The sequence below is a fragment of the Syngnathus typhle genome, linkage group LG10, assembly GCF_033458585.1.
Source record: "Syngnathus typhle isolate RoL2023-S1 ecotype Sweden linkage group LG10, RoL_Styp_1.0, whole genome shotgun sequence".
In the NCBI taxonomy this organism is placed as follows: domain Eukaryota; kingdom Metazoa; phylum Chordata; class Actinopteri; order Syngnathiformes; family Syngnathidae; genus Syngnathus; species Syngnathus typhle.
Window position 1 is genome coordinate 1131070 of NC_083747.1, and position 20359 is coordinate 1151428.

The window sequence follows — 20359 nt, forward strand, 5'->3', positions numbered from 1 at the left end:
ACGAGTATGAATACATGCTTAAATGAAGTTCCGCTAGGAGGAAAAGTAGTCCCTGAACTCAAACCACTCGAAACGCGTTGAAATTGATTTATTTTATTTTTTAAAGAAACGTAGGTTTAATAAAACATTTTACACGATTATGTTAATTATAACAGCTGCCGTTTTGTGTTTTCATTAAAGTTGTCGAGTTATTAAATTCAGACACAAAATTACAGATGTGCATCATATGGGACTTTAATAACAACAATACTGTTGCTTACTTTTGGTAGTCAAAAATTGGAATCGGAGCTATTCTAATTGGAAATAAAGTAGCAACTGAAATACCCATTTTACTGACAGACTTTGAATCTCTAATCTTAAAATGCTGCATGAATCAGCTAATGCCTAAAATGGCTGGAATTTATGTTGCCATCTATGAGAACATGTGTCAATTGAAATGTGTGTGTATTTTTGCAGGAAATACTCCATTTTCCAAAAGTGACAAACGTCCCAGATCTGTGAGACAAATTAATTGTATGTCCAACATCACCTGCTTTCACAAATACTACCACTTGCTCTGACGGATGTGCTCCACTGACAGTGTTTTGGATTTTCCAGGTGGAAGTCGCTCCTTAACCTTCCCGTCGGGTGCCAGCAGGGCGGGGCTCAGGGTTCTGACAATTTTTTGAATTCAGTTTTCAACAAGCAATGCAAGTAAAGACATAGTGGCCGTGGCCGACATCCGCCTGGAACAACAACAAGTGTGACATCAACAGCGCCTCCCATGGTGCTTTCACACTGTCCACCTTGCCCGGCAAAGTGACCTTGCCACTTCAAGCCATCCTTCTCCCTCGGTCCCTCACAGTGGACCATTGTCGGAGTCGTGCGGGGTGCCTGATGCACTTCAGTAAGCTTTGATTGCCTCGATTGGTGAGGACGCACCACAATCTCTTGATCCCATCTTCTCTTTGGACCTGATTTCCAGGGGCGCCTTGTGGACTGCCGGTACCCCCGTCCGTCCCTGTGGACATGAGTCGGGCTGGGTCAATGGTTGTAGCCTACTTGGCCCCTGCCCCCTCGTCTTGTTTTGCACGAGTAGGCTGAACCCGAGACTGAGTCCGTCCACCTATCTGAATTTGACTGGGGGGTGTGACTGTAGAGGTTTCCTCCAGCCACTTTATTCTTCAGAATGCATTTCATGTACCATTTTTCATAATGAAAGAAAATCTCTGCGCTTTCTTTCTGCAATAGCGCTTAATACATTCCACGGTTGTCGCGAAGCTATTTTGGAGCAAAAAGAAATGGCAAAATCCCGGGAGAACTCCGCACCGCACCGCACCGCACCACACACGTGCACCAAGGCACCAAGGGGTGTGGTTCTTTTCTCTAGCTGTGAAAGAGAGGGGCTGGACAGTGGCGCAGACCAAAGACACGTGCACGCACACACACACACGTATGCACGCGCAGACACAACGCATCAGGGTAGCAACTTGGGAGGAATGTTTGTTTTGGACACATACGCCTGCAAAGGGCCGTGGCTAAGTCAAAACAGAGCACAAATGCCTTTTCTTTTAAGATAAAGATGCATTCTTTTTAATCCCTTCAACAAAATGCACACATTTGGAAACTAATACTCAGAATATTGCTAATCAAACATCAGTTGACCACTTTTTTTTTTTCCCCCAAGCAAATTCTTGACCTTTTTTACTTGTGACCTTTGTTGACAGTTTCACGGGATAGTTAAAATACGCACTGTTGTCGACGAGTCATTGGTTTTTGCAAATCGCTCCTTATTTCTGTTTTGAGCATTATTTCTGGATGCCTGGAACACAAATCAAATGCATCATCAGGTCAAATAAAGCAAGTCAAACCTTTAACGAGAAAACCTTGCGCCATTTAGGTCCAGTTGTAATCCAGTATGTGAAGGAGGAGGAAACACAAGTTCTCAAGAGGTGACATCACAAGGGATTATGTCCATGGGGTATTATGGGGTGGCTGATGCAGGAAACAATACACTGCCGACTCTGTGAGGAGGGGGGGAAAAAATAGAAAGACAAATCGTTCTATAGTAGTGCTTTAATCCATATAGCAAGGACGGATCGAGGTACGAGACAGCGAGGGAACACTATGTGAGCCCGCCAGCCGGCGTGCTGGATATCAAATGCATTTCTTGCTGATTTAAAAGAGCCCCAATGGCATTTCACCTGACTTCAATCAATCCTGTATTATTGCCGTGGCGGCGGCCGGCAGACAGACAAGGCTCCCTCCTTCCATCTATACTGCATTAGTGGTTGCCATGGTAAATGTCCTCCATGCTGGCGCTTCAAGAGAGGCCGCATTCTCCTCAGCGGCAGTCACAGGGGAAACCTGCAAAAATACAATTTGATGTGCAAACGGCAAACGTCTCCCTGATATTTCATGATGATGCTTCAACGCCTTTAAAAGTCACTCATGGGCTGGATTATGGTCAGCAGATGCTCATTAGCGTCACTCACTGGCTAAATCTGTATTTATAGGCCACGCAGCCTTTTTGTTGTGGTCGACTCATGTCACACAAAAAAAGAACGGCAAATACATCCGAATAAGCAACTAGGATCATTGCAATTTGACTTTGATGATTCAACACCAACGATTGTCATAACATACACACCATTCGCCCAAAAATCTCTCTTTTCAAACACGGTGGTCGATGCTAATTAGTTTGATGACATCTCTTCTCCAATCTCTCTTTTTTTTTTTTTAATTGCAGATGGGGAAATTCATCTTTCCCTCTGCTGGATAAATTGTGTTTATAATTATGGTTGTCGATTGTGGTTTATCGACGGACGTATTGAAGAGGTCAAAAATGTGACATTGTTTTGATCAGGAAAAAAAAATCATCCCTGCAAACACAGAAAGGGTTATTTTTTTATTGAATTAATATTTAACCTACGACAATATTGGAATAACATTGGACCTAAATTCAAGCAATAAAAGTGAGCATTGCATTTATCTCAATTCATCACACAGCAATATACTGCACACAGTTAGCTTAGCTTGACTTCAATCCATTAAGAAAGGACATTTTGCTCCAAATACCGAGACGGACGCACGGCTTATATTTGCCGAGCTTCAACTTGAATCTCATCAGCAAATCAAGTCTTTTCTATTCACGCGTGGGATGGGATGGGATGGAGCCACAAGGTATTGGGAGCCTCCCTCTTCCGTGCTAAATCTGCTCGCATCAAGCCTTTTCTTGTACCAAATATATTTCAAATTGTCCTTGTTCCAAAGCAGCTTATAAGCAACAATATCCAGTTGGCCCACAGACGACCCCTAGCATGACTGATCCTCATGCCGTGTGTGTGTGTGTGTGTGTGTTGTGGCTCACGAGAGGGGAGAATGCATGACGGGGAAAAAAGAATTGAAAATAGACACGAGACAAGGAGTATTGTGGCTTCTATACCCAGTTCACAAAATGAAGGTTCTCACACAAACGCACTTAAACACAGGCAACACACACACACACACACGATCGCACAGCGACAAGAAGGAATTTTTGTTTACATAGGCATCGGACATGAATAGCAGTCTAAAGCCCGGGCCCGCCCGAATGAAAGCTAAGGGGGCTGAATAGATTGAATGGCCAAGCCCCCTTTTAAATGTTAAAAGGCCATTTAGGTTGACCCAATGTGGTTGGCCATAAAATTGACACGCCGCCAAATATTCAAGCGCAAATGAAAGGATGACAAAATACAATTGGGGTAATTAGAATCGCCTCCGTTGTTTCTATTCCACCTAAAATAATGGCTGAATGGAGTGGAATTAAAAGAGTCAGTATTAAATACAAACGTGACCTTGCTGGAAATTCACAATGCATTTCCACGACGTTCTCGTCAATTCAGATCGACGCAAGCGTTCCTAATCCTCAAAATAGAACCGAAATATTTGCGCAAAAGCACACGTATGTCATCTGCAGTATTCCGAAGATACAAAAGCCCTTGTGGAAATCAAGGGGGAAAAAAAGTGGCAGCAATTTGAGAGCAATAAAAGATAAAGCAAGCTCAAGGCCGTAAAGTCACATGATACGTCTTCTACCTGCAGCGAAGGCCGTGCCCATACTATACATTGACGTATTCGAAAGATACCATCTATTGAGATAACAAATATGTCGTTTGAGAATCAGCGGGAAAGCTTTTGATGCCTGCCGTGTTCTTAATTTGCCGCTCTGATCAAAGGCTGGTTTTGCATCAATATGACATTTCGGCCAGCGAAGAGTTGCTTTTCATTGATTCTTTTCAAAAGAAAAACAATTCGATGCAAGCTGGGATTTTGATGAACAATAACTGCACAATTTCCATCAAGGATTGATGCATTGCAGTAAACAAAGGGTGGTTGTTTTCAACCAAAGCAGATGACTGAATTATTCAAATGAATTGGATGAACCACACCTGACTAGTAGACTAGATACTGTAGGTTATTAAATATGATTAAAACATACATTGTTGCTTGAGCCACTATTAAATTAATTTTTTTTAAATTTAACATTAAAAGCAAATTATTTATTTGCAGCAGAGCCATTTTAAACGATTGTGGTGTTTTTATTCCCTCCATTTCTACGAATGAGTACGTTTTCCGCTAGGCCGACTGCAGCGGTCGTTCTCTCTTTCATACGAACGAATGAACTCGTCTGGCTTTTAGATTAGCGAGAGGTCTAAAAATGGCACCGCTCTAAAATGTTCATATGTGCACTGTCAACACAACAAAATGTAAATTTTTCTGATTTCACACAAAACAATTCAAATGTATTTAGTACATTTTTGGAATAGCATAGCCAGGCTGTATTTTGATTTAGTTGTGTATGGAATTTGAAGATAGCACTCGGATTTCCATGCCTTAAAACGGAACGGTGATATTGCATTTTTCTTCTAAAATACCGATGAAAAATGTCAATCCAATTGGACTCAATAACATGCGCATGGCACAATAGCGCCATTGAACATTAAATATGGAATATATGCTCAGCGCTTGATTGTGCCCCCATTCACGCTTTGATAAATGAGATTACGCAACGCTTTGGCGCAAATGCAGTGAGAAGAAAAAACAAAAATGCAGCATTGTATGAAAATTGGAAGAGACAGAGGTGACAGAAGCTTGTAAACAACGGTTCTGCTTGCCACTTTGACTGTGTGTCTCACACACTGCTCCGTTAATCCACTTAAAACACAACAGACAACAGGCCGAGCGAGCGAGCGATGCGACGCCGTGCCATGATGCAATGCGGCGTGCACATTTTTTTAAAATAGGGGGGGAAGGAAAAAAAAAATCTCTCCTTTTTCCCGTGACTGTAAAATGACCACGCTCAGGAAATAAATGCTTCAAATTTGGAAGGACAGAGATGAAAGGGGAAAAAAGCACTCGGCTTGTCGTGTGTCGTCTCTCCTGGATATTACCTTAACAAAAGCCGCCGCGTCCGCAGACACACACTTTAGCGGTGTGACAGACACACAAAATGGCTGAATAGTGACGGAGGGGCCGCGTCTTCTCTTACGTGTAAGTCGAGCGACTAATCAGGCGGCGTGTCAACACTCATCAGCGAGCCAAAGGGCATTGTGAGAAAAAACCAACACTCCATTCATCTCCAGACAATGAAGGTTCATTACCTGCCAGAAAAATCATGGAAAAGCATTCAAGGAAACAAAATCATGTGGAGTGGAAGATTTTCATATTTGCAGGAGAACGGCGAAGGCTTTGAAAAGAAAGGCTGGCCGTCAGCTTCCTTTTGAAGCTTGCCGCAGCCTCCATTCAGTGGCATCGCCATTCTGCCTGCAAAAGTGGATGCCGGCCTGCTGCTGCTGCTGCTGCAGTTGCCTTCAAATAGAATTAAATGTTCAATCACAAGTGGATGGAACGGGCCATTGGGAACATACCAAAAAAAAAAAATATTTGTATTTTTCTATTGCACGGCACACTAACTAGACAGAATGTGTTAATGCATTAAAAGCAAGGAAAGGAGATTTGGTGAGCGAGGCAGAGAAATGACTAAAGCATCACTTGCTAATCCTATCAGTGTGTGTGTGTGTGTGTGTCCGGGAATAAAACCTGAAATGGGAGTCTATATGTATTAGTTATTCCCACAACCTTGAAAAATGTAGTCCGAGGCCTGCTGCAGTCCGAATGAATTATTCTCGGTGTTTCTCGGCGTGGCTCGATGCTTGCGCGCATCGCCACTGCCGGATGCACGAGAAAATATTGCAGACGTGATTTGCATCCAGCAGAATAGGATCAATGCTATTTCAGATGCGTCCATTTTAGTAAAAGCTATCATTGTGATCATTCCTTGAATAAGTTATTTTGGGGGCCACAAAAATGGTCAAAAGTGGATGTGACAAATACAATGATCATCATAATTACCGTTTTTTTCCGTGTATAATGCGCAAAATTTAGCTAATTTATTGTCCTAAAATCTGGGGTGCGCATTATACATGGGTACAAAAAAAAAAAAATTCTCAATTTTTTTTTTTTTTTTTAAATTCGGATATCATGCGGAGGCCGCCATTACAGATGTGCTTTCTTCTCTGCTGTTCACTTCAAACACACTCCATACGAACACAGTGCTCTCGTATCAGACGCTTGCGAGATCACCTGCTCGTTTGCTGTCACAATGTACCCTACATAAATCCGAAACATTTCTTCGCTATTGAGTATGCTAGCGCATGCGCAGTGATACTGACCGGCAGAACATCCGGTTGTTCCCAAAGATGATCTTTTTTCTGAAATGATTTTACGTTCGCGGACTTAAGTAGGAGTCAAAATCTGGGTGCGTATTATACATGGGTACAAGCTTTTTTCCAGCATCAACATGCCATTTTTAGGGTGCGTATTATACATGGGGGCGCATTATACACGGAAAAAAACGGTATGTGCTTGCCTCTATGTGTATAGACAGGTGGACAGAGGCTTGCCCGCTCGAGCACGACGGACACCTTCCATTTGCACTAACGTTGGAACGGACACCTCCCTCCTTTCGCACAAAGATGGCGCAGGACCTAAATGATGTTGACGGAAATATAAAAATATTGCCACGTTGCGTCCTCGCGCAAACAAAAGCCACAAAGCAGCTCAAATGATATTTCTCCTCCTCCTCCATCTTAGCGCTGGCAGGTCAACAGGCAGACAAAGAGCTGCCGCTGCTGCAGTGTGAAAATATACTGACGTAGCTCAAATTGAGGGTGTGTGTGTGTCTGAGGGATTTCGATCTTCAGCGTTTACAATTTACAAGTCGTTGAAATTGTCAGTGTGGTTGCTGCAAGTTGATTTTCATTGCCACTTGTGTCATCTGTCCTTCTTGACAGTTGTGTTTGTGTACGCTCCAAAGTACTGATGCTAGCCATAATGAGGTGAATTTGGAGCCAATGGCCGTGCACTGCTCAAGCCACTTCACGCAAGCCGCCCCCTCCCTCCCCTTGCACCTCAGCCACTCCTCTCCCCCTCTCTACTATTTCTGCTATATAACACTATACGACACTAAAACAGCGGTTGCCATATTTAATGACGTAGCGTCTCACCGATCGTATAAAGAGCAAAAAATGTCGGTGGCAAACAAGAAAAAGAAGCTTTGGCTTCTTAATGACCTTACTGCAATTGATTGCACCCAGGCAGTTCTTGAGACCCAAAATGGCTACGAAGCCTTTTTGACACAATCGGATTTACGAACACGATCCGTGCAACGTGCCGATAGAAACGCAATACAATGCAAATGCGCTGGCACGGTCTCACCTATTTGAGGAGGTTTCTTCCGGGATGACCCCGGTCTGTCTGGGATTTGGAATTTGCAAAAAATAGAATCCAGTCCCACAGCACAGCTTCAAACAAGAAAAAATAAAGAAATAATATGCTTGATGGTTCCAAAAAAAACTAGGATGCTGAAAGCAGACGATAGCGAGACATGCTAGCACATCCCTGCTCAACTTTCAACTTTGGGAATAGAAGCAACAGATGAAGTGCTGGTGCATTGTGGATGGAGGCTATTCAAGTGAGGGACACCCCAAAATCTCCCCCGCTGTGAGTACGGGTTTGTTTGTGTGTGTGTGTGGGTGTGACAGCAGGGAGCAGCTCAGCGCAGGACGCGCCACGCAGCAAGGGGCCATTAGACATGCTGGGGTGACCCACTTAAAAGGCTAAAACACACACATGCACGCACGCACGTGCACGTGCACACACACACAAAGCATGAAAGTTTCTTTTCTTGCAGTCAGTGTGCCATGATAAGCTGTGATTCTTAAGTCTGGGCTTTGGAGTGGCCTTGGGTTTCTCACATTTGGTGGGCGGGCAACTGTTAGGCTCAATAAACACAAAATTCAAACCAACTTTTTTTCTTGTCATGATGTGTAACTTTCCGAGTGAAATACGTCTTTAATAGTGATTTACCGTAATTTTCGGACTATAAGCCGCACCGGAGTATAAATCGCACCAGCCATAAAATGCCCAAAAAAGTGAAAAAAAAAAACATATACCGTATTTTCCGCCCTATAAGGCGCACCTAAAAACCTAAAATTTTCTCAAAAACCAACAGTGCGCCTTATAGTCCGGTGCGCCTTATATATGGACCAAATTCTTAAATTCAAACTGGCCCGAAGTATTGTGTCATGAAATCAATCATAAGTGGCCCGCTGAAGACTATGGATCATGACTCAAAAAGACTATGGATCATTATTTTATGATTATAAAGTAATTTGTTTCCGTCTGAAGTTGAAATAAAAAAGATAAAACGGAGAATGATTTGATTTGGATTAAAAATCTGACATGATGCATTAATGGTGCGCCTTATAGTCCGGTGCGCCTTATATAAGGATAAAGTTTTAAAATGGGCCATTCATTGAAGGTGCGCCTTATAGGCCGGTGCGCCTTATAGGCCGGAAAATACGGTATATGTATATAAGTCGCTCCTGAGTATAAGTCGCCACCCCACCCAAACTATGAAAAAACCCGCAATTTATAGTCCGAAAATTACGGTACACGTTTGGATGAGGACGGGCCTGTTTTCATAGGAATTTAGAAAATGACCCTATTTTGATGGCACCTTTTTTTGTTTTTTATTTTGCGTGCGTGGTATGGAATGATTGGTCGATTTATGATCCCATCTAGATGAGCTTCTTAGTATTCGCATCATTTTAATGATGTGTTTCGAATACGTCGAAGGAACATCAGGTTCTCAAGCGAGTCAACAACAATGTGGCCTTTCACAATCCATCTTCAGCCATGTCTTTTTCTCCACCGAGATAATTACTATTTGGCTGCAGCGCTCCACTTCCCCACAGCAGACAGATTGTTGAGTTGGTGAGTTGGCCTGGAGTTCTAAAACTCTCCTCCTTTCATTATTCTTATCTGCCCATATCTCCCTCTCCTACCCCCCACCACACACACACATATATGCATACACTGCCAGAGGGATTTGCAGCAGCAGCAAATGTGTGTACGTGTGTGCGCGCCAGCCAGCCAGCGAGCTAGCGAGCTAGTGTGGTGTATGTTCGCAGCAGGGAGTTGCCAATTACAGCAGTGATTAAAAGGCAGCATTGTGGAAAGAGAAGCTGAGAGAATGGGAGCGAGAGGTTGGTGGAAAGAACAAGGAGAAAAACATATGTAGTGACAGATAGAGCTCCAATCCAATGTGTTTCTCCCTCCACATGCAGCCTTCCTTCTCCATAATAGCCACAGAATAGTGCTTGTTATGATATTTGTGGACAGCCTGGGGAGAACATGGCAGGAAATGGGATTTGGCCATTTGGGCTGGGAAGCCTGAGTGTAATCGGTGCAAATGTCAGTGCATTTTTGTCAGCCAGGGCCGCCGCCGCCGCCATCATCATTATACAAATGACGGATAACACCCGTAATTACAAGCAAAGTGAATTTTCTTAAGGCTGACAAAGTTTGGCAACACATTTCTCTGCTTTGTCGCTTTTGCACATCTCCTGACCAATACAATGGTGGATTATTCATCTCACCGCTGTTGAGATGATTCAGAGACAGAAATGACATGTCAAGCCCCCCCTCTATAATAGATGAAGGCGCAAGTTAATTGGGCATGCTGCTGTCAGCTTCCAAAATGTACTCCGCACCATCTCCTCATCGATATAGGGAAAGATGCGGCACATGATGATTACACTTCTCCGTTTGCCGTCAAGTTAAAAAAAAAACGGGACTTGTTTTTGCTCCCAATCCATGTACCGTAATTTTCGGACTATAAGTCGCACCGGAGTATAAATCGCACCAGCCATAAAATGCCCAAAAAAGCGAAAAAAAACATATATATGTATATAAGTCGCTCCTGAGTATAAGTTAACTATGAAAAAAAAACGCGACTTATAGTCCGGAAATTACGGTAGACGTTATTTCATGTTTACTTGCTATTTTCAAATGTCATCTGCATCGATTGAAAAGTGACATGTTATAATATTGGATTGATTTGATCTAAGGCATTGAAAGCAGGGAGTTGGATGTTCTTCTGGTGAGTGTGCTATCTGCACTGCTCACACACTCGCCCCCCCTGCTGGGTTTAATCAATAGCATTCGGAATTCAGCCCTTCACGCATGCCCATGTGCACACACACACACACATGCCAACTTTTCAATATTCGTGTACACCAGGGGAATACAGTATGAGTAACTTCACACACCTCTGAGCCTCAGCACACAAACACCGACATAAAAGGCCAACGTGTGTGTGTGTGTGTGTGTGTAGCAGATGTGGGAGTAAGTCACATATGTGTAGAGGTGGTTAGTAACGCGCTACGTTTACATTTACTCAAGCAACTTGGGATAAATTGTCCTTAGCAAAATAGTTTTGATGCAACATTTGGATTGAGCTACATTTTGTTGGCTACTTTTATTTGTCATCAATTGATGAGAATGTACTCCTGCCAGTCCTACACCGATATCTTCTGTTTTTTAATTTTCAAACCAGCCTTTTGGCTAGTTCCTGTTCAATGGAGACAACAACACTGCCTCTCCGCGGACAGAAGAAATATCTGACAAGTGTGTGCAAGTCATGTATTGAAATGGCGTGATGTTTGTGTCCAAATTAAATGGTTGTGCTGGCTGATCGACAAATTCATATTTGACAATTCATATTGAAATATTTACAAGTAATAAACATCATGAGAAAATGGCCCATATAATTGTGGACCTGTAAAACATGTGAAAATCACAATTTTTTTTCTGGATCGGAAAAAACACATGAGAATCACAAATATTTTTGTGCATTAGAAAAATACCAATGTATTTATGGACCCAGAAAATCGCAGGCGTATTTGTGTGAATCAATTTCACGGAAATCTCGAGGTTCCTGCAAAGCACCTATGCTTGCCTGACAAGCAATGAAAAATGAAGTGATACAATTACGAGTTATAAAATGAAATGAATGTACTACAAAATTGAGTTTTGAGTGAATACATTTTTGAATGATAAATAAATATTTGAATTCAAAGAAGCAGAAAAAAGGTAAAGGTGGCTTTTGTTGAATGGCCACTTCCTCTGCAATTTGCATGCAAAAACATCCAGCCTCAACAGCCTTTGCCTTGCACGTTTCAAAACGCTCCTCAGTCAATATTTGCTCCAAATAATTCAAAAAGCCGACTTTTAATTGGAAAGCAGTAGGAGGTAGTTGATTCCTTTTTCTTGGGGCTAAATAGGGCAGAGGCTACAATGTAGCGCATACACTTATTTATGAGCCGCTTGTAGGCCTCCCTCACCCTCCCATTTTCCAGCGGCCCAAACAAAATGTCGGATGATAATCAAGTGGAAGCCTGAGCTGGCTGGCCCTCTCCTTTCTCCCTTCCTCCTGTCTTTTCACGAGGTTTTCTGTCCCTTCTGACATGGCCTCTGCTGACACACCTACCTGCAACACACACGCGCACGCACCCACGCGGCGGCGGCTCCCCTGCTGTGACAGCAAATATTCATCGCACATGATCACCATGACGATATGGAAATATGAATTATGCATAAAGGCAGCCTTGCCTCGCCTCGGCTCGGCTGTGGCTACAAAGCCATGTGGGTGATATTTTCTTTTCGAATATTAATAATGTAATCATCCACACCACGACATTCCTCTGCGCTGTACGCTCCGCTAGCTTTGACAACTATCTGTACTCGATGAAATATCGCCACATTTGTGTGCGAAAGAGCAAATCTCATCTTCCTTATCACTGGCATTTCCCACTTGACCTTTTATGAAACTCTTGACGCTGATGGCGGTGAATGTAATTATATTTTGCTGACGTGGCTTTTAAGATTCTCGAGTATCATTTCAAGGTCACGGTCGAGTTCAATGGCCCAACAAAGAGTGTCACGAGCATATGAAAATCTTTTGTGCGGTGAGATTGCACATAAGCAGTATAGATCAGAAATAATCGTGTGTGGCTTGTGGCACCTATCTATCTAACTTGTTTGCTATTATTAGCTAGGGTTTGCCTAAAACTAATCTGCCGATGAGATTACTGAAGTAGCACCGCTTCGCATGTTGACAGGCAGACCAAAGACACGTCTGGCTATATTTGCCATGCACGAAAAATAAGGGGGGGGACGAGAACGGGAAAAGGCCCAGAGACAAAAACATTGGACGTTTACACCGTCTGAATGATTGGTCGAATACAGCTTCTTGAAAGAATTCCTACAAAGCATCGAATACCATTGGAAATAACATTTAATGTTCTTCCGATTATTGTGAATGAAGATGGTATGGCACCAGCACATCGTGGTGGGCCTCTGCAGCATGAAACTTGGGCTGGCACCTCTTTTCTGTTGCGCTATTAAAATAGCACTCATCAAATGTTGACATCCTAGAAGAAAGTAACGGACAAAAGCTGGGCAGTCTTTTCAATAGCACGTCATTAGATCCGGTCCAGCTTCCTATTTGTTTCTCAGACAAAACAAAAATAACCATATTAATGTCAAAGATATGATCAAATAAAATGTCGGATTAATACTAACGACATCATCATCATCGTTACTCTCGCTAAATCTACGACTCGAGCCTTATTGCCATGGTAATTATTTGATGGAGCGTTCCAATAATTTGCTTTGAATTTACAGACTGCATCGACATTGAACTGATCATATAAATAAGTAAATACATTTAAAAAAGCAATACATAAATAAAGACAAAATAAAAAGGATGTTTCATTGACACTTGATCTAAATTGCAGGTACACAGAAAAAAACGATGTGTTGACTTATTTTATCGAGTGGTTGCACAGAATAAAAGTCAATATTTTGGAAGTATACTTATGAAACGTATCAAATGATCCAAGTTTTTGCAACCACTTGACAAAATGAAATGGAGGCAATTCAACACGCATTTTTACGAGTCTCTATAGATATATTAGCCTTGAAATTAGGACTGAAAATTGAATTGAATATGTTGTTAGGATGGAAATACTCTAAAGCAGCTGATAATTGTGTCCAAATGAAATTCACAGCAACTTTCTTTGTTTTGAATGAACTGGCATTCTTCCCTCGCTCGCATGAATCCCAATCGAATGATTTTACAGCGAGTACATGGAATTATTTCCAGCTTGCGGCAGCCTTTTGACAGACAGACAGATTCGGATCTCAAAGTGTCATTTGGGTGGGTGTGACGCCGCCGCGACTGTCTGCTGACACCTCCTCGCAACGTAATCAACCCTCTCCCCTCCTGCATCCTTCAAAAGTGGAGAGGCAGGAAGAGACTCAGGTATTCCCGACGTCAGGCCAGCGCAAAGCCAAACTAATTACAGCACTCTCTCTCTAGCCACTTTCCCCATCCATCTATCTGTCCCACTCACTTTGCCCTTTTCTTCTTCCGAGCTTGAGTAACGAGGAGAAACAGAAGCGCTTCTGTTCCTCTTCCTGCTCCTACCCCGTCTACCCTCTCATGTTTGCTCCAAGGAATATGATTAGCGCGGTGGAGAGCTGCGAAAGAGAAGATGGAGACAGGGAGACAGGGAGACAGGGTGGGGCTGTTAATGAGGCCACAAAACACAGAAGCCCAGTGCTAGTTCAGTTCCTTAGTTCCTGTGCACGATATCTCTTGTTTGTCAGGGGTTCCTGCCATAGCTTTTGCAAACACACACACACACACACACACACGAGAGAGCATGGAAATTGGCTCAAAGTCAGACTGTTTGTCAGTCTGATTGTGCACGCAGAGTTTGACTTTAAGGCTGGGCTCTCTCCATGCTAGCCCCTATGGCTGTGGGATGGAGAATTAGCAAGAACCAAAAAAAAAAGGCTTGCTTGTCATGTTGACACGGCTCCTGGTGGCATGAGAAAATAGGGCTTTTATTTAACCAGGATATAGTTGCGACGGTTAGTAGCAGTTCAAATGAAATGTCTCATTTTCAGTTTGCTTCCTACAATTGGAAGAATGAAATGACCAGAGGTTCAGGATAAATGTACAATTGAATGGCACATTTATTGTTAGGGGAAGTGTGGCAGCCTGACAATAAAAACAGCTTAAGAAAAATTCAAATGAATAGAGTAGCCACACATTAGTACTTTTTCATACGCATATTTGGCTATCAGGACCATTGCAGAGATTTTCAACCAAATTCACAATTTTTCACCCCGCTTGGATTGATAGTCCACTTTTTAGACATTTTCAATGTTACATTCCATGCTTTGATTTTTTTTTTTTTTTTTCAAGCAAAATCTGCAGCTACACATGTAGAAGAAGTCAAGTCATTTTGCAATCCGCAAAACTAATAAGCTAGAAAACGAGAGTGGATATGATACGTTTTTGAAAAGATCATTCTGGTGATGTGCTACGTGCCAATTGCATGCTTCCTCCAGCCAGTTAAGCTGCATGAGCTTGTGTGCTGGCTGGCCCACTTTGCATCCGTATCCTCCAATATGATCATATTCCAGTGAGTGACGTAAGCAGCTGGTGAATCAAGCTGACTACGCTTACGACCATTCAACTATGCGCTTACTCCTTCCAATAACATCGATGCAATAAAAGTCGAAAAATATCAATCAAAAAAGCGGACAAAAACAAAAGGGGAGGGGGGGAACGAGTGAGAGACTTTGAATGACACGAGGGGAGGAAGAAGGCCGACCGACCGACCGGCCGGCCAGGGGCTCGGTGGCCGATGCGAAAACCAGGAGGTCGCAGAGGTTCCCTATAAATTTCCAACAAACCACAAACGGTCCTCCAAAAGGCTGAATGAGTAATTATAATGGCTGCCCGTTTCCATCTCGTCCCCCCCCCCCCGCCCCCACAGGGTCGCTAGCGTTAAATGCGCCGGGAGGCCTGCAATTTACAATTACAATTTGCCCATTTACTTGATGCCCTTATCCCAAGAGCGGGACAATGAGAGCAATAGCACAGTGTGTGTGTGTGTGTGTGTGTGCGGATCCTGTGATCCTAGAAGGACAAGAGGACTTAAGAGCAGGTGCAGCTCAAGCAAGTTCAAAGAGTATCCGGCTAGGCCGTAAGAGAACAGGACAATGGCCGTCCGTCTGCATCAACATGTGTGATGAATAGGAGAAGCAAAGTGATGCTAACTAAGCACAGCCACAAAGCAGCGGCAACAATACTTGACATTTGTTTTGCACTTCCTTATGTGCACACATCAAACTACAGCTAGAAGCGAGGCAAGGCAAGGCAAGGCACACTTTGGATGACGTCAAGAAAATGTTGCTTATTGCGACGGGGCTATTTTGGTGGCGTGGTTCGACCCCGAAGAAAACAAAAGTGAAAAGGGGAACGATGCAGGAGCACACGCAATTTTTCTTTGAGCGTTTCTCTAATGGGGATTTTTTTTTTTTTTTTTAAAATACATATGTATTTTAAGTTTCCAACTAACATTAAAGTAGCAGCTTGGTTAGGTGCAGTTTTGCATAGCATTATGGAAAAATATAATACATTGACTAAATCCATCCATGTGCAAATATTGCCACACATTGGGCACAGCTGAAACATCCACACACACACAAATTCCTGCTCACTCCAATATTTTTGCTCATTTGTTTTGCCGAGGAAGGATTGATCCGTATGATTTTCCTTTACAAATGGAAAAGAAAAGGAAAATTTGTCTTTTGGCCGAGGGTTTTTATACAGCATGATCCTTTTCAACAATTGTGTCCCTATTTATCGAGTTAGGTTCCAAGATATCTTTTCATTGACATGGAAATGAATAGGAACATTATCAGACAAGCTAATATGCAAGCCAAGTGTTCATGTCCATCTTATGGATTGCATATTGTGCAATGATTGGCTTGAGGTGCCTCCTCCCTGTTTTCTCAACACTTAGCTCTCCTTAAGTAGACAAGCTGTACGTATGAAGCCGGCGCAAAACCCGAACGGATAGCACGTCAGAACAATCAGCACAGCACGATGACGGATTGCAATTTGATTTGGGAAGCGTGTTATTAAAATAGAGTTGCTGCAAAGCGGCACGCCACAAAAGTCCACCAGCAGCTGCACACATGTCAGGCAAAAGGAGAACGTGTGTGTGTGTGCTGTAGAGAATGACAACATTTAACAAAATAAAAGCACAATAAAGCAAAAGTTGTACTCACCGGGGTGGTAGAAAAGGCTTGGGACCACAAGCAGTCGGTCTGTCGTCATGGCAGTTGCCTCAGCTCGCTTCGCCCGAGCTCAGCTCAGCTCAGCTCAGCGTTATTTGTCAGCCAAATCCTTGAAGAACAAGAAGCCTTCTCTGTGCCTAAACCTGCCGACAGAGAAGGCAGCTTTGAAGGCCCCCGACTGAGCTCGGCAGCTTCACGGCTTTGAAGCCAATGGAAAACTCGGCTGGCTCCGTGGGGCCAAATGAAAATGAGCGAGGGCAAACTTACACCCATCTGACAAGAGTGCCACTAATATCATCGGACTAGCATGGCTAGCCGGCTCGTCAAAATTCAATCCAAATATACACAGCTTTTCCAATGTGACTTTTTTCCGTTTGGAATTATATTTTTCCATTCATTTCACATGATTAAAAATACATTTGAAAATAGAATGAATTTACGTTTCATTTGCAATCAAATACTAAATACGAGCACAGGAAGGCCGGAGCTGGAATCAAAGCCCGCACCACTGAAATGTGAGGCAGGCGGACCACCACAATCCTTTCCAAACACACACACCGCATCTCCAACAGACAAAACGGCGGACACGTTTGTTTGATGTTGGGACTCATTCTGCTTTTTTTCCTCTCCAAAACCAACACAGACCGTCGCAATGTTATGGAAATGGGCGAGGCGGGAAAGGAGAGGAGCGGAGGAGGAGGAGAAGAAGGAGGCCGAGCGTTTGCGTGTCCGAGGAGGCCGCTAAACTACCATTAGCCAGGGATTAGGCAAATGGCGCAAATGCTGCTGTTGTATGGACGCTGGTTGGAGAGGCAAGCGCCAAGCGCCAAGCGCCGAGCCTAATCCCCTCCTTCTTCTCTTTTTAACAAGGCCTGGGCAACGCCTCTTCTCCTCCTCCTCTCCTCCTCTTTACATCAGCCCTTTCTTTGCACAGCAGGGTGGCAAAAGAAAAAAAAAAAGAGAAAATGACTGAATATCCACTTTTCCCATGCAATCACATAGCAGATGCACTTGGGCCGCAGCCAGTGTCAATTTGTCGCCTTGCGTGTTTATTGATTTGCCCGCCGTATGATGCGTGTTGGTTTGTCAATGTGTAAGAAGCCAGAGAGGGAATTTCTGCTGTGTTTGCTTTTAGCTTCCCAATCAAATCCATGAGCTTGCGTCATGGCAACGGTTCAATTCTCGAAACAAAGTGCCACATATAAGTCCATACAACAAACAAATCAAAAATAAACCAAGAAACAGAAATAAAGAAATTGAATTAATTCATAATAATAATACATAAGTAGATAAATCAATAAAGAATGCTCGAAAAGGAGTAGGAGGAAGCATAGCTTTTTAATGCGCCCGCGTAGAAGTGTTTGTGTGCATTGGGACGCAAGTCGGAATACTCAATTATCACATTGTGGGACTAGCCCAAAGGCTAAACACACAAACACACACGCACGCACAACGCGTAGGCCGCCGCTTACTCATCCTTGCATATGGGGAAATGCAGCCCCCTGCTGAGAAGCTCAAACACGAGAAGGCTGGGCTGGGCTGGGCTGGGCTGGGCTGGGCTGGGCTGGCTGGGCTGGCTGGGTGGGGGTGCTTGGGAGGATGGCTGAAGGAAAATCAGTCACATTGAGCCCAAGGTTGAAGACAAAAGCTGCCATTTTCCTCTGCAAAAATGTTCAGATTGACAGCAAAGCAATTTGATAGCTACTCATTTGGTTGAAAACATGGCTGTGTCGTTGAATTTGTGTGGGCCCAATTGAAGGGAAAATATACATCAAATCATATTTGAAGGACATCCCTGGCTGAGTGGGGAGCAGAAGTGGATGGCATGCAGGTATCGCGTCTAGAGCGTCTGCTGGGTCAGTCAACCTTCTGGAGCTGGCTGGCTGGCTGGCTCATTTCTTCTTCTGGCTCCTACCCATCAAACATTTGGCCTCCCCAAATAACAGCTGATCCAATGAAGTCTCCACAGATTCCTTTGGCCAACTGAGACTTTGACCGGGGCACCTGAGTGCGTGTGGGTCAGGTGTGATACTTTGCTTCCGACTTGCCACATTGTGCTGGAGATCCATCCATCCATCCCATCCTTCCTGAGCACCTCAATAGGTAAGCTCTTGCGTGAAGAGAGGGGTCAGGTGCGCTCCATCCCACCGAACTAACCGAGCCGTCCGAATGGGCCTGTTTGGTCAGCTGCGCTCTGACAATTTGGGGGATTGGAACACTTGCAGCTTCAAGTTGAGCAGATGATGACAAAACGGGGGCTCGGCACTTTTGATCCTGGAGCTCAACCGATGAAATGTTTCCACAGAAGAGCCGTGGAATCAGGGCTGCTGTCTGATGCGATGCGTGGCCCACTCCAGTTTGGGCAAAAAATGATGATAAACAAAAGTGTCCATCGTGAAATAACGATGGTCTTGTTACAATGGGGTCAACGATCCACCTGGGCCCGTTCGAGGTTGGACACAAACGTATTCCGTTAAATGCTAACAGGCAAGAGCTACAGACATCCGTCCGTCATTCCATGTCAGGGCCACAGATCCATATACTGGAGATAAAACAAACAAATGAGTCCTTCTTAGAATAAACAAATCCTATTCTTAGAGTAAAGATTATTTCCTGCAGCCAATCATTACAAAGGTGCATCGATTGAAAATAGCTGTAATGAATTCATATCTGTCCTGTCATTTATCATTTGATGATCTACTGTGAGCAGGCGCTTGCAGTGGCACAGGTGGCATGGAGCCACAGCAGTGCCCAGGGCATCAGATTGGCATGTGGAACACGGCCAACCAAACAGAACATATGCCAACATATGGGGGAGGAGAGAGAGAGAGCGAGAGAGAGAGAGAGACAGGCAAAACTACAGTACAGAGATGTCAGGATAACGGTTTTTTTTTTACCTTGCACATGGGCTCACGGATCTTGTCTTGCACCATATGCTGTCACAAACAAAGCGCTTTCAGTGGTCAGATGATGGCCGTGGTGTTCGGAAACATCCAGCTCACATCCTGGAGTGTGCAAACAAATACCCACATGAGCCCGTTGCCAGAATGTCTCATTATCATTCTCATCAATGATGTCAACAATGATGTAGAAATACAAAACATAGCAAATACAAACAATTTTGTGTCTTGTATTTTCCAAAATAATTCCCCCCCCCCCCCCTTTATTTTTTTCGAATGCATGGAGCCATGATGAATGAATTGACCTGTAAGTGAAATGGCGGCTTTTCAAGCAATGCTTTGCCAGTGCCTTCCTTCCTTCCTTCCTTCCTTCCTTCCTACCTTCCTTCCCCATGCAGCCAGCCGGTTGCACAACTTCCTTCTACCTGGTGCACCTGCTTGGCCTAATTCCAACCCCCCCAGAAGCAAGTCCATGTCACCCTCTTGTGTCCAAATGAAAACACGCACTCGGGCTAAATAAATAAGTGAGGTGCAGGTGAAAGGTCAAAAGTGCTTTTGACTCAAAAGAATGACTGCTATATTCCAAACACATCTTAGGATTGTGCACAATAGTGCATTGATGACTCTCTGGCAGTCAATAAAGCTCTTTTTTGAAACATCAAGACTGGATTCATATGCAATTGTAGCCGAGGTTGCGTGCCCGAGGTATGCACATATCGACACGGTAGAAGTTCAGTGAGAAGGCATCTGCAAGGGCACCACATGAAACAAATGCAACACATGCATATTTCATTTGTTTGTCAGCTCGACTTCAGACAAGAGTCGACTTGTCCTTTCCCTTCACACCAACGTAGATAGATATGCACACCCCTTAGTGAGTACGCAAAGGCGCATTGGGAGACGTTTCGAGGAGGACGGAAGGACAGCAGAGC

The 20359-nt window shown here is 43.7% G+C and overlaps 1 long non-coding RNA gene across 1 annotated transcript; it reads right to left on the bottom strand.

The window, feature by feature from the left end:
- Nucleotides 1-1574: 1574 nt before the first annotated feature.
- LOC133161240 (uncharacterized) lies at nucleotides 1575-16664 on the bottom strand. The gene is made up of 3 exons (XR_009716031.1): nucleotides 16519-16664; nucleotides 2184-2346; nucleotides 1575-2003 (listed from the first exon to the last, which is right to left on the bottom strand). It is a non-coding gene; the product is annotated as an uncharacterized LOC133161240 (long non-coding RNA).
- Nucleotides 16665-20359: the final 3695 nt, after the last annotated feature.